This window comes from Triticum urartu, chromosome 5A (genome assembly GCF_056163025.1).
Source record: "Triticum urartu cultivar PI428250 chromosome 5A, HENAU_Tu73, whole genome shotgun sequence".
Lineage (NCBI taxonomy): Eukaryota > Viridiplantae > Streptophyta > Magnoliopsida > Poales > Poaceae > Triticum > Triticum urartu.
The window spans coordinates 186,233,365-186,242,964 of record NC_141877.1 but is presented as its reverse complement, the minus strand read 5'-3'; the positions used below and the strand labels follow the sequence as shown (position 1 = coordinate 186,242,964).

Here is a 9,600-nt window from a genome sequence, read left to right as displayed (position 1 = left end):
CCGGAGGCGCGGGACTCTGGGCCAGCTTCGAGGACTGGCCGGATGACGACGAGGTCGAAGTCGCCCCGCACCGCCAGCCGGCGCCCGATCATCAAGGCGCGGGCTCGTCTGCCGTGCCGGCTGCCCGTGGCGGTGCGCAGAAGCGCCGGGCCGCGTCGACCTTCTTCGGCAGCCTGCCGGAAAAATTCAAGGCCTCCACGGCGGTGACCAAGCGGGATGAGGCAGCCGCGAAGGCGGCCCGCTTCCGCTAGGCGGTGAAGCAGCCGCAGGCGATCTCTGCGTAAGTCGTCGAATGTCTTGCGTATATATTTTTTGTCTTCTTCGTTCGAAACTCTTCTAAACCTTTCCTTTTTTTGCCGGACAGGGCGCCGCTTTCTCTCGAGCGAGGTCCTGGCGGCTCCATAGTCGGGCCGACTGGAGGGTCCTCAAACTCCCGCCGCGTGGATCCCCGCGCCGACCTTAAGGAGGCCATGGAGCGGAACGCGCGGGAGGCGCGGGAGGAGCGGGAGGCGGCGGAGCGAAGGACCGCCCAGGCGACGAAGGAGCAGGCCGACGCAGCGGCCAAAGCCCGGGCGAAGGCGGCAACCGCGGAGATGGAGGCGGAGGCCTCGCACAACCGGCCTCCGCTGCTCGTTGTTCCCCTCTGCGCCGTGGCCCCCGACGTTCCCGTGCCCCCGTCAGAGGAGGTCGACCAAGGCTCGCCGGTGATGGAGAGGTGGGAGGACCCCGTGATCTTTGTGGAGGGGGCGTCGCAGACGGCACCGACTAGAGCGGGCCAAAGTGGCCAATCAGCTGCGGCGCCAAAGCAGCCGTCCAGGGGCGAGCCGGCGGCAGGGGCCGGCCTCGAGGTGCAGCCGGCATTGCGCCGACGCGCAGGGGGTGGCGCTTCCGCACCGGAACCGCACCGAGCAGCGAGCGCCAGCCAGACGGCGGAGGCCCTGGAGACGGCCAGCGTCAGCACGTTCGAGTGGACTCCCTGTGGGGGGACGGGCGAGCTGAACGCTGCGGCCCAGGAGGTCCGGAACCGGCTTCAAGCTCAGGCCGCCTCGCTGCAGCGATATACTCATGAGTTTCTCTCGACGCGGGCCGTCATCCAGGTGAGTCTTCTGTCCTTGGTTATTTTGCTCTTTCGATTTCTTCCGTGGGGGCGCGTCAGCGCACCCACTGGGTGTAGTCCCCGAGTTCCAAGCCGGCTACTGCGCAGGCGGCTTGGAACTTACTAGGTTCTGACAACTTAACTTATCCTTGCCTCCTGTATAATCTTCCAGGAGTATCATAACCTTCGCGCAGCCGCCTTCAACTCCCAGGCTCAGGATCTGGGCCGGAGAACTGAGGACCTGACCAGCAGCCGGAGTGCTTACTTGGTTTCGTTCATCTCCTGTGGGGGCGCGTCAGTGCACCCACTGGGTGTAGTCCCCGAGATTCGGGCCGACTGCTGAGCAGCTGGGTCGGATCTTCCTTGACGACTTCCCCTTATTAATTTTTCCTTTGTCTTCATGCTTGCAGTTGCCAATGCCGACTTGAGGGAGCAGCTCAGCAGGGCCCAGGCCGCCCTTCGCGCCAAGGAAGCCGAGTACATCGCCTTGGTCCTGGAGCGTGACCGCCTGGTCAAGGAGTTGGCCGACCAGGAGGAGAGCCACAAGGCGGCCCTGAAGAAGGCGCATGACAACGAGGATGCCCTGAAGGCCGAGTTCGAGACCGAAGCGGCGGGCTGGGTTGAAGCAAAGCAGGCGCTGAGCGAGGGCTTCAGCCGTATCGAGGATCTGATCGACGGTAAGCCGCTTTCTTCACTCCCTGCTTGCCCTTTGATCCCTGATTTGTGTTCTGACTTGTGCTGCTTTTTGTTCTCTGTGCAGACTACTTTCCCGGCTACTCCATCTTTGCCACCCAATCCATCGAGGCCCATCGCGAGGTACGCCGGCAGGCGAGGGCTGAAATCGTGCCGGACGCGAGCCGGACGCCTGAGGAGCAGCTCTTGGCGGTCCAAGCCCGGCTGCAGCCGGCTCACCATAAGCTCCGCCGCCTCCAACGTGCCGGGGCGCAGGTGTTGGCCACCCTCTGGCCAAGCGAGACGATTCCCCACACCCCGAGTCAGACTGCCGACTGGCTGGAGGTGGCGGTTGGCTGCTTCGAGGCCTGGAAGGCGTCGGCACCCTGGCTTGGAGCTGGGCGGGCGCTGGAGTTCGTCCGAGCCTGGTATCCGAGGTTGAACCTGGACCAGCTGCGCACCTGGCGGCTGGAGGCCGACGAAGAGTTGGAGGAGGTGCGGCCGGCTATCGCTCAGCGCGCTTCAACGATCGCCAAGTGTGCTGACATCAGCGTCTTCGCTCCTGAGATCAATGACGACGGTGTTGTCCAGCCGGAGGAGTGGTTCGGGCTGGACCCGGTAGCGGGTGAAGACTCGGCAGAGGAGATCGCCTCCAGTGATGAAGGCGAAGATGACGAAGGAGAGGACGGCGAAGACGTTGAGCCGACTGGTGAAGCAGGCAGCCAACAAGGCGCGTGCAAGCGCGCCCTCTGCGGGAGGGGGTGATCATGCCGAGGTTCACTAGCCGGCCACTCCTCCAGCCGGCACTGCCGTCTCCATCGACCTGCCCAACTCGCCAGTCGCTCCCTTGGCTTAGTCTGCCGTCCTTGTTTTTTCCTGCTTGTTGCCTTTTGAACAACTTTATTAAACTTGCGCAGTTCCACCCACTGGGGGTGTATTCGAACTATGTTGAATGCTGGCCTTTTGAAGGTCTTTTATGTAAATATGATTGTGTGCATGTTTGGCTTCCATTTACGTATGCTTTTTATCCTTAGGCTGTTTCCTTTGCCGCCTCCCCCTTCTGGGAAGGCAAGTACTCGAGCTTTCTTAGATTGGAGCGAGGTGAATGGAAGCCGGCCGGCCGGCTACTCTGGTAGCCGGTCGGCGGTGGGAGAAAAACCGGCTTTTGTTATATTAGTCTGTTAGTCCCTAGCCGTTTTTCGTGTGGGCACCCGTTCCTGCCCTTAACTCTTGCCAGCCGGACAGCCGGTTCTTCGAACTGCGACTTTTGGCAAGAGAAGGCTTGGGAGCCGGCACACTACTTGTCTGACTACGGGTAGGACTTCTAATATAACTCAAGGCGGCCAGTCCCCGGGCCGACTAGTCGAACCCGGTGTCGGACGGAAAAAAGTGAATGCAATGATAGGGCCATAAGCATGATACTTTTCATTCGTAGACAAAAGATGGCAGTCCCCGAGCTCTCCTCGGGGGGCCTATTGTCTCGTACTTAATACAAAAGTTAGCGTGATACATACTGCATTTCAGCTGTAAAACCTTCGGAGGAGGTTGGCGTTCCATGGTCGTTCCGACTCCTTGCCGGAGTCGTCTCTCTTTCGTGCCTTCGGCTTCTACGCGTCGATCAGGTAGTAGGAGTCATTGCCTAAGGCTCTGCTGATGACGAAGGGGCCCTCCCAAGGGGCCGAGAGCTTGTGCTGGTCGGCTGTTCGCTGGATCAGCTGGAGCACAAGATCGCCCTCTTGGAAGGATCTTGGCTTGACCTTCTGGCTGTGGTAGTGGCGCAGGCCCTGCTGATAGATGGCGGACCGGCTGAGGGCTAACAGCCGGCCTTCTTCCAGCAGGTCGACGCCGTCTTCTCGTGCTTCCATGGCCCCGGCTTCCGTGTACATGGTTACCCGAGGCGAGTCGAACTTGGTGTCAGTTGGGATGACCGCCTCGGCACCATATACGAGGAAGAAAGGAGTGAAGCCGGTTGACTTGTTTGGTGTAGTGCGCAGACTCCAGACGACAGCCGGCAGCTCATCGAGCCAACAGCCGGCTGAACGCTCCAGTGGTACGATCAGTCGGGGCTTGATGCCGGAAAGGATGAGGCCGTTGGCTCGCTCGACCTGGCCGTTTGACTGCGGGTGGGCGACGGACGCTAGGTCCAACCGGATGCCTTGCGTCGCGCAGAAACGTGCCAAGGCTCCCTTGGCAAAATTCGTGCCATTGTCGGTGATGATGCTGTGTGGCACGCCGTACCGAGTTGTTATATCTGCGATAAATGTCACGGCAGTCGGCCCATTCAGCTTCTTGATCGGCTTTGCCTCAATCCATTTGGTGAATTTGTCCATGGCGACAAGCAAATGTGTCATGCCGCCGCGCGCCGTCTTGAATGGGCCCACCATGTCCAGTCCCCAAACGGCGAAGGGCCAAGTGAGGGGAATGGTCTTGAGTGCTGAAGCCGGCATGTGTTGCTTGGAACTGAAGAGTTGGCACCCTTTGCAATGTTTAACTAACTCCTTGGCATCATCCAAAGCAGTCGGCCAAAAGAAACCATGGCGGAAGGCTTTGGCGACAAGTGATCTTGAGGCCGCATGGTGGATGCATTCTCCTTGGTGGATGTCTCTGAGGATTGCAATGCCCTTCTCTTGCTCAACGCATCGCTGGAGGACTCCAGTGACACTGCGCTTGACGAGTTCTCTGTTGACGATTGTGTATGCTCCGGCTCGGCGTTGGACTTGTCTTGCCTCTACTTCATCAGCCGGCAGATCTTGGTTTATTAGGAAGTTGAGGATGGATTGAGCCCATGACGGAGCTGCGACTTCTTCTATTGCCAAAACGGCTACTGCGACCAGGGCGGGCGGGCTGGGCGGTGAAATGCTGGAGTCGGCCGCCGCCTGTTGTGTTGGTGTAGTCTCCGGGCCGACTACCGCAGTCCCTGAGCCGGGTGAGGTAGTCCCCGGGTCGGGCGTAACTACGGAAGTCCCTGAGCCGCCTGCTGATACCCCCTGGCCGACTGTCGAAGTCCCCAGGTCACCTGCTTGGTTCTTCGAGCCGGCTGCGTCGGGGTCAGACGGCACGAAGATGGAATCGGACTCTCGGGATGGCTTGAGAGACGGCTTGAGGAGGCGTTGTAGAGCGATGCCAGTTGGTATTGCTTGCCAAGTTGAGCCTATTCGAGCCAGGGCATCAGCTGGCTCGTTGTCGGCTCGTGGTACATGGAGGAACTCGCATCCTTCAAAATACCCACTGATCTGCTGAACGAGGAAGCGGTAGCTTGCCATATTTGCGTCCTTGGCATCCCAGTCGCCGGATGATTGCTGGACCACCAAGTCTGAGTCGCCATAACATAGGATCCGGCGAATGCCGAGTTCTTTGGCAAGCCGGAGCCCGTGTATGAGCGCCTCGTACTCGGCCACGTTGTTGGAGGCGGCAAAGTGAATTTGCAGCGTGTATATGAGCTTGTCGCCTTTGGGAGAGGTGAGGATGACGTCGGCTCCCAAGCCGGTGCGCATCTTGGACCCATCGAAGTGCATGCGCCAATGAGTGGAGTCAGGAGCCGGCGGTAGGTACTGGGTCCCGGCCTAGTCGACGAGGAAGTCGGCCAATGCTTGGGACTTGATGGCAGTGCGAGGCTGGTAGAAGATCCTATAGGGGGGCAGCTCGATGGCCCATTTCGCCACCCGGCCGGATGCATCCCGGCTGCCTATGATCTCGGCCAGCGGGGCGGTGCATACAACCATGATGGGATGCTCTTGGAAGTAGGGCTTCAGCTTCTTGGTGGCGAAGTACACGCCGTAGCACATCTTCTGGTAGTGCAGGTAGTTATGCTTCGAGGTAGACAGCACCTCACTCAAATAGTACACCGGCCTCTGGACTGGGTGGGCTCGGCCTTCTTCTGGGTGTTGGACTACGATGATGATGCTGACCACCCGGCTGGTTGCGGCAATGTAGAGGAGCATGGGCTCTTTCTCAGTCGGCGCCGCCAGGACAGGCGGCGTGGCCAGCATCTTCTTCAGCTCGTGAAAAGCTTTATCAGCTTGGTCATTCCACTCGAAGTGGTTGGTCTTCTTCATGAGGCGGTAGAGGGGAAGAGCTTTCTCTCCGAGCCGACTGATGAAGCGGTTCAGGGAGGCCAAGCATCCGGTAAAGTTCTGGACATCTCAAAGTTTGGTGGGAATCGCCATTCTCTCAATGGCCTTGATTTTTACTGGGTTGCATTCGATGCCGCGTTCAGAGACCAGGAAGCCTAGGAGCTGGCCGGCTGGCACTCCGAACACGCATTTCTCGGGGTTAAGCTTGATTTGGAACCGGCGTAGGTTCTCAAATGTTTCCTTGAGGTCTTCCAGCAAGGTGCCGCGCTTCTCCGTCTTCACTACAATGTCGTCTACGTAGACGTGGGCATTTCTGCCGAGTTTCTTGAGGAGGCACTTCTGCATGCAACGCTGAAAAGTGGCACCGGCATTTCTCAAGCCGAAGGTCATAGTCAGGTAGCAGAAGGCTCCGAATGGCGTGATGAAGGCGGTCTTCAGGCCGTCTGCCGGATCTAACTTTATCTGGTGATACCCTGAGTAAGCATCCAAGAAACTCAACAGCTCGCATCCGGCTGTGGAGTCTATCACTTGGTCAATCCTTGGTAGGGCAAAGGGATCTTTTGGGCAGGCCTTGTTGAGGCTCGTGTAGTCTATACACATGCGCCACTTGTTGTTCTTCTTTAGCATGAGGACTTGGTTGGCGAGCCACTCTGGAAAGAACACTTCCATAATGAAGCCGGCTGCTAGAAGCCGGGCTATCTCCTCTCCCACAATCCCGCGTTTCTCCTCCGACAGTCGGCGGAGGGGTTGTTTGACTGGCTTTGCGTCTTCTCGGACGTGTAGTTTGTGCTTGGAGAATTCCTTCGGAACGCCCGGCATGTCCTTGGGGGACCATGCAAAGATGTCCCGATTCTCATGGAGGAAATCGGCGAGCTCGCCTTCCTATTTGCTGTTTAGGTTTGCTCCGATGACGGCAAACCTCTCTGGATGCTCGGGGTCAAGAGGTATCTTCTTCGTCTCCTTGGCCGGCTGGAAAGATCCTTGAGCATCATGCTCCTTGGTATCGGGGGACAAGGCTGACTGCTTGCCGGCCATGGCCACGACTCGGTCCAACATCTTCTTTTCTTCGGCCATCACAAGGGACTTGGCCAGCCGACTGCTGGCTGCTACGCACTCAGAGGACTTCTTGTAATCGCCGGCTATGGTGATGACGCCTTTGGTGCTCGGTATCTTCATCTTGAGGTATGCATAGTGGGGAACTGCCATGAACTTGGCCAAGGCAGGTCGGCCAAGCAATGCATGGTAAGGGCTCTCCAGGTCCACCACTTCAAACCAGATCGCTTCCCGGCGGAAATGCTCCTTGTCCCCAAAAAGTACATCAATATTGATCTTGCCAATGGGGGTGCAGGACAGGCCGGGTACGATGCCATGGAACACAGTCCGAGTAGGCATGAGTTGCTTCATCTTGACATTCAGCTTCTCCATGGTGTCACGGTATAGGATGTTGATGCTGCTCCCGCCGTCTATCAGCACGCGGGAGAATCGGGCAGCGCGTCTATCCTTTGCAAGGGTGGCATCCAAAACCAACGCATAAGAGCCGGGAGACGGCATCACCTCTGGGTGGTCGGTCCAGCTCCAGCTGATAGGTTTTTCTGACGAGTGCATGTGCTCAGCGGGGTTGGCAGCAACCATGCTGACCTCTTAGTGCTCTCGGCGTTTGCTGCGCCGGTCTTCGGGATGACTTGTAAAGATGATATAGGCGGCATGCTCGTCGGGGAACTCATCGTGCACGGCTCCGACTGTGGGCCGAGCGGCCGGCGGCTGCGGAGCCGGAGGCGGCGGACCGGCAGGCGGAGGCGGTGCGAGCCCTTCGCCTTTAGAGATTCGGGTGAGCCAGTGGCACTTCCGGGTCGTGTGGTTGGACGGCTTCGCGCCGCTGTGGAACTTGCACGGGGTGTCGAGAGTCTGCTCGTAGGAGAAGGCCGGCTGCCAAGCCGGCTTGCCGCCCCTCTGCTTCTTGGGTGCGGGCCGCGCTTCGGGCTGCTCGTCTTCGACTGTGGCCACCTGCCGACTGGTGGAGGGCGGCACCGGGCCCTTGCGCTTATGGTCGTTCTGGTGTGGTCGTCGGCCGGAGTCCCCAGCCGGCGTCTTGGGCGCCGGGTTGAGTACCTTTCCGGACGCGTCTACCCAGAGTTCGGTCTTCATCGAGGAGTCGGCGGTGGCGTACTTGTCCGCTATGACCAGAAGCTCGTCGAGGGTAGTCGGCTCGTCGCAGAGGAGCTTGTGCTTGAGGAGGGTTCCTTCTCAGCACCCGGCAGTGAAGTATTCTATGGCTTGCACCTCGTTCACCCCTTCGCAAGAGTTGCGGAGCTTGACCCAACGCGTGAGGTAGTCGTGAGTGGACTCGGCGGGGCCTTGTACGCACAAGCAGAGCTGTCTGGGCTTGAGAGCCCGCTTGTAGGTGCTGGTGAAGTTACGGACGAAGGCTTCTGTGAAGTCTAGCCAGCTGTTGATGTTGTATGGCTCGAGGCTGTTGAGCCAGGTCCGCGCCGTGCCCTGCAGCATGAGGGGCACGTACCTCACGGCATCGCGCCTGTTGCCGTTGGCTATGCTAACCGCCGTGGAGTAGTCGATCAACCAATCTTCCGGCTTCACGGAGCCGGTGTACTTGGGCGTGTCTCTTGGGAGCGAGAACCCTTTGGGGAAAGGCTCGTCGCGGATGCGGGGGCCGAAGCAAGGCGGGCCAACATCGTCTTCTTCTTCTAGCGCCAGGGATCGCGCCAGGCGGTCGATCCGATGGCGGGCGTCGTTCTCGCCGACTCCTTCACGGCGACCTAGCCGGCCGCTGAGAGTCGGATGCGCAACAGGCGGCGGGGTGGGATATCTCTCTCCATGGGGCCGGGGCGGAGGCAGGTTGCCCCGCCACTCCACGACCCGGGGGTGGCCTTCTGCGTCTCGCTCGATGGAGATTCAGGTTCGGCTTCGGCTGGCAACCGGTTCTTTCTCGCGCCGTGCATGGGTTTTACCTGTAGTCAGCGTCCGGGACATCGCGCCGTGATCTCGGCGCGGGGGAGGGCTTTCCGCGCGGGCGTCGGCTTCGTGCCGCTGCGCGGCTGCATCGATCAGCTGCTGGATGCGTCGGGTCATGTGGGGAGTTCTTTGGCCCCCAGTCCATCTACCTCGTCTACGGCCACCTTGGCGGCGCGCAGGTTCTCGAGTGGAGTAGCGTAGACTAGGCGGTCGACTCCTAGCGTATCGGCGACGACAGCGCCGCGCTGTCTGACAACGCCGGTCCGGCTAGGCCCGCCTGGGGGCGGCGTGCCAAAGGCGGCGCGGTCGGCCTCGCGTCGGTTGGCCTCAGCGAGGCGTCTCATGGAAACCAACTTCCGGCCCTCCGTGAGGAGGGCAAGGCGGTGAGCTTCCAGTGCTTCAGCATCGGCATCGGCCGGGAGGGGGATGGACAAGTCGTGGACCGCCGCGGGCGGGGCGTCGTGGGCAATCTCATCAGAAGCGCCGCCGTGGCTGATGACCATCACCTCGGTGGTGACAGCGTCGCAGCCATCGGCCCGAGGAAGTGGGTCGTTGTAGATCGCGATGTTGGTGGGGAACGTGTCGAGTGAGGCCGTGTCGGAGTCGACAGGCATCGGATCGGTGGAGCCAACCGACTCCAAGCCCACGGCAGGCTCGCCGGAGACGTGGAGCTGGCCGAGGTGGTCGGTGCCCACGTCGGAGGCGAGCTCGTCAGAGATGAGAGTCTTGTCAAGGAGATTGGCGAGGCTGCTCGCCGCACAGATGTTGGTGACGCCTTGTAGCACGTCG

At 60.1% G+C, this 9,600-nt stretch overlaps 1 pseudogene; it reads left to right on the top strand.

Annotated features, from left to right (window-relative positions):
- Positions 1-593: 593 nt before the first annotated feature.
- LOC147970746 (uncharacterized) overlaps positions 594-9,600 on the top strand; it is a 43,741-nt pseudogene continuing 34,734 nt past the window's right edge.